This window comes from Microtus ochrogaster, chromosome 18 (assembly GCF_000317375.1).
Source record: "Microtus ochrogaster isolate Prairie Vole_2 chromosome 18, MicOch1.0, whole genome shotgun sequence".
Classification (NCBI taxonomy): Eukaryota; Metazoa; Chordata; class Mammalia; order Rodentia; family Cricetidae; genus Microtus; species Microtus ochrogaster.
The window spans coordinates 54,731,113-54,736,155 of record NC_022020.1 but is presented as its reverse complement, the minus strand read 5'-3'; the positions used below and the strand labels follow the sequence as shown (position 1 = coordinate 54,736,155).

Here is a 5,043-nt window from a genome sequence, read left to right as displayed (position 1 = left end):
TTTTTTTTTTTTTTTTTTGGAACACACACAACTCCCAGCTGCACACACTGGGGGTATACAGTCCACTCTCTACTGGGCATATCCTGATCGTCCAGGACTTTGTAAGGTACCCACAGAGAACAGAATGCCAGATGAGTGGAGAAGAAATTCAAATCCCAGGGCAAACTTTCAAGATTATAGCAAACGTAGACATTCTCTGGAAACGGGAACAGCCCATGCTCTCCTTAAGACTACCAGGAACTGAAACAAATCCCCATGGATTAAACATTCACCTGAACACTAGCACATTCCCGCAAATATCATCACGTTATCGCGGTGTGACGGACGGCTAAACTTTCAGAAAATGATGACATGAGACAGATTACATAATATTACATTTTCTAAAAGCTACGTAGAAACTTACCCACAATATATAAACCGCCTGATTATACTCTGCATTGAACACATTGTTCTTTTAATTATTCTGATAGGCAATAAAACAAGGGTAGCTAGTACCATTTATATTAAGAACAAATTTGCTATTTAATAAAGAAATTTTAAAATTAAGTGCTAAAAATCTAACTTTATCGTTACTTGTAATCAACTTTTACTGATGGAACTAATTACTGTCCTTGATAAAGTACAGAATGTGTTTTCCCTAATCTAAATTCTAATCACCATGTCACTCACAACAGACTTAGGGATGCTTCACTAACACAGTATTCACATGCAAAATACTCTAAATAGGCCAATTATGACTCTGCCCCTGTTCCCTGGTTAACCCGCTGAGAACTGGAAAATTTCACAAGGCAGTCACCACCTGAAACAAAGGGTCCTTGTTTTAAATTAAGACAGTCTTTTTGATTCCTAAATAGCTCAACAAAGTGGCATGTCTTCCAGTGAAAGCGGTTGGTCAAATATGACCCATAAGCTGGAAAATCAAAAATTCAAAGCTCTCCTAGCCACCACAATATAGCTAAATATCATAAAGAGAGCTGGTGATGGTGGGGGAGTTCTGTGCCTACTGGTGAACAATATATAATGGGATAATCAGGCACTAGCATGCCTGTCTTCCCTGCTTCCAGCTTATGACTTTTCCAAGGGATACGTGATGAACATTACTTTAAGAAAAAAAAAAACTGAAAAAGAGATTCTCAGAGTGAAAACGTATTACTAAACAAGCAGCTCACTGCTAACATCTCGGTTCCATCCACAAAGGAGGAAAATTAGATCCTTTGCCAGATAAAAACCTGAGATCAGCATACTCAACTGCTGCACTTCGGGAACTTTCAGGAGATGGGAAAGTATTAATAATGGCAGGCATATTAATAATGGTAGGCTAGAGCAGCAAGGACATTACAACCAACTTGTCTACGAATTAGGAAACATAAGGATATAACATCAAACATTTATTTTTATCGCCTTAGGCATTCAAAAATTAGAGGTTCTACCTGAAATTTCACTTTGGACAAATTCTTACTGACAAGTTTATATTTATCTAACCCTTAACCCAAGAATATTTTTAATGTCTCCACTGATAAAGGTGTTTCTATGTGAAGTTACTCTCCCCATGACTTGGTAGATATACCACTGAATCTTCATTTTATTGGGGAAAAAAGTTTAAAAATAATAATTATTGTTGTTGTTACTGTCTTATAGTATGCTGAGCCTCTTGCATTCTAGGCAAATGCTCTACCATTCAGCTACATCACTAAATACCCACGGAAGCGACATCATTCAGAACCCATGGACTAATACTAGCTTGGTACCTATCAATTTCATAGACACTGTACTGGCAGCCATGGCTCTTATTTTTTCTTTTCTCTTTTTTTTTTTTTTCAAAATGATATAAAATCCTCAGGAAAGGGTTGACCAAATATTCTGAAATATTCTCTTCTCTTTTCAAGGGGCCTAATCGTTGGTTGATTCCTATTGGTCCTGGTAGCAAAGATTTCCCTCCCAGAAAAGGAAACCCATGTAGTAGGCCAACATAAAAACAAACAAGCTAGCTGCCCTGGTTTTAGGAGCATTCACAACAGAGTTGTGAAAAACAGATTATGATAACAGCTAAATGACTAAGGCTGACCTGCTTGTCGTCCGATTTCAAAGAAAATCTTCCTGTGGCCAGTCAAAAGCAAACCAGCTTTCGGTTCTTCTACAAAGCCACATGCACTGTGGACTGACAGCAGCGAAAGGCACAGAGCACTTCCAAATAGAGGCTCCTGATAATCTCTCCCCCACAAAATAAGAAAAAGAAAAAAGCACAGTCCTGCTTCTTTCTTTCAGACATGTTTGTTCCTTTTTTTTTCCCACTCAGACAATGGAATCATTCTTCTAAAGGGACAAAAATAAACATTTCCTCAAACTTAAAGGGGCACTAATCACCCCCACAGGGAAAAGGAAGATAAAAATATATGTGCTCTTATTGGAGGGTCTACTTGTGAAATGAACAATGACTATTTACTATTGTTTGGTCTTTACGTCACATACTCCAGCCTCTACCGTAATGGGAAAGATTCAAAATAATTTCCACTGCTCAAACACTTGGTACGTGAATGTTTAAAAGTCAATGGCATTTGATTGAGGCAAATTAAATAAACAGAACACATAAAAGATAAGGCATTCATCTGTTTATATAAAATAAGTATGTATAGCTTTGAAAACAAATTTATATTTCATGGCTGTTAAGTTTAAAAGCTAAGTCTATTTTCAAAATGGGTAAATGAATTCTTGCCTCTAATAGGATTAGAAAAGTTTAAGGGTCCTGTTTTTTATTTGTTTTTCATTTTGCTTTTTTTTTTTTTTTTTACATTGTGCTACCTTGTGTTCTGTGGGTTATTCTGGGTCCACAGCAGTTAGCTGCCCCCATCAATCAGGAAACACTGGAAGCAAGATGTGATGTTTCATATAGCTAACCTGTAAATCTTAAAGCCATGCTTGTGAATCTGTTTAACTGTCCACATGTGATGAGACAAGGCCTTCCCCTTAATCCCATCCAAAGGCAAACAATTTGAAGCCTTAAAACACAAACCAAAGAAAAAAACACGCCAACTTTGCTCACTGAGCTCAAATGACTGGAGAGTCACCCAGTGCAGCCCACTCACCAGCAAGGAGCCATGCCTGGCACAGCCATTCAGACACCGAAGTCAAGATTCTGAGATGCTCGAGGAAACCACACTGTTGCCTGTATCCTAGCAGGTCTGAACATGAAGATGTCTAGCATCATCTCAGCCCTGCCCTTACTCCATTAGGGGCTGAGTGTGGGCCTTCACTCCTTGATCAACTACTAAGCTTGGTTTATGCAACTAAGGATGTAACCACGAGTCACACTTGGGAAACAGAGAAGTGGCTTCTATCTCAAATTAGATTTATAACTGAATGGCAATCAAAAACCAAAGAAACTGCTCGAAGCTTAAATTATCAAAATTTCTTTTTCTTGTTAAACTAAAATCATCTTGCTCCAAACGATTGTTCCAGTTCATCCAGGACTTTTAAAAGTAAAGGGGCGGGGGAGTGGTTCATTTCTAAAAAGGAAGATTATATTTACCCTTAGTTATAGATATGGATGAGATCAGAGAGCTCTGCGCACTGCTTTTGGACATATGTTTAATTTATCTAAGAGGTGAGTGGCCTTGAATTTCAGAGGTGGGTCCTTGGAGAGCAGAAAGAGAAGCCGGGGTTCGGACATCTCCGAGGGGGGAAATGTGGCCCTGGTTTTCAGTCTTTCTCCGCCTTTGCGTCACTACCATTACCTTGTGATCTGCTATCAGACACAACATCTCAGGGTGGGGGATGCTGCAGAGCAGAGAAAAGCAGTCTCGGATGAAACCAGATTAAGCTCCCTTTCTGAACTTTTGCCAAATGTGTGTGAGTCTAATTCATGTTTGGGTATTCTGGCACTCGCACAGCTGGGAGTCCATTCTTTCATCGCAGACCCAAGTGATGTATAGTGGCTTTGTATGGCGAACTGACTCCACAAAAGCAGGGATTTGTTATTTTAAAATGGAAATAAAAAATTCAGCCCGGCTATAAAACTTATGAATGTGGGATGTCTGTATAGGTACCTAATAGACTTTGCAGCATTAGGTGCAAACTAGACGTGGAGAGAAATGACAAAGGAGATGTCCTTAATACACTTGATCACAGCCGAGGACATATCTCCATGGCTAATTCTGCACAGAATTAGGTTTCCAAAGACACTGCTGAACAAGATTCTTAATAGCCATGGGGAAGTTTTTGCAATTCCCTATTGAATAGTTGCTGCTGAATTTGCCATTTCGACCACAGAAGGGCCATTGCTGACTTACTTAGTAGCAGGAGGAGGCCATAATTTTGCTGCTGTCCGCACTTACTCGGCAACCTAGAATATATCTTGCACCAAAGGGCAATGAAAAACACAGTAATTCCACCTGTCCACTTTTGAACTTCAAAGCTTACAACTGAAGGTCAGACCTCGGACAGTCTTTATCCCTGATCCCCGAGTGTCCAGAAAGAAACTGTTACAGCATGCTTTCATTTCTGTTCTGGACTTAGTTTCAGTAAAAGAGGACTTGGGAGAAAAAAATACTAGAAAGATGAAATGGCAGAGATAACCAGGGGCTTAGATGGTAGCAGTGTGACCAAGAAATACAAATTATTGAGACTGTCATTCAGCAAATAGTCTCCTTTAAGAAATTTTGAGTATTTTCAAAAATAACAATTCATATTAAATTTAAAGTGCACATTGTATTCCACAGAAACTCGGAAATAAAGCTCAAGCTAGGCCTAGTGGGGCAGTTGTGTAATCCCAGGTGTTTGGGAAGCTGAGGTAGCAGGACTGCAAATACAGGGCCAGCCTGGGCTACAGAGTGAGCTCGGGTTCAAGTGAGGGGCAACTAAGCAAGATCCTATCACAAAATAAAAAATAAAAAAGAGCTGACGATATAGCTCAGTGGTAGAGCAGTTGTCTAGCATATGCAAGGCAACAGGCTCAACCCTTACTACCATAAACAAAGGAAGGTAAGAAGAAAGAAGGAAAAAGGAAGACGAAAGGAAGGAGGCAGGAAGGGAAAAAAGAAGCGAAAA

The 5,043-nt window shown here is 39.5% G+C and overlaps 1 protein-coding gene across 9 annotated transcripts in view; it reads right to left on the bottom strand.

Annotated features, from left to right (window-relative positions):
* Tcf4 (transcription factor 4) overlaps positions 1-5,043 on the bottom strand; it is a 338,712-nt gene that overhangs the window by 118,948 nt on the left and 214,721 nt on the right. The window lies entirely within an intron of this gene.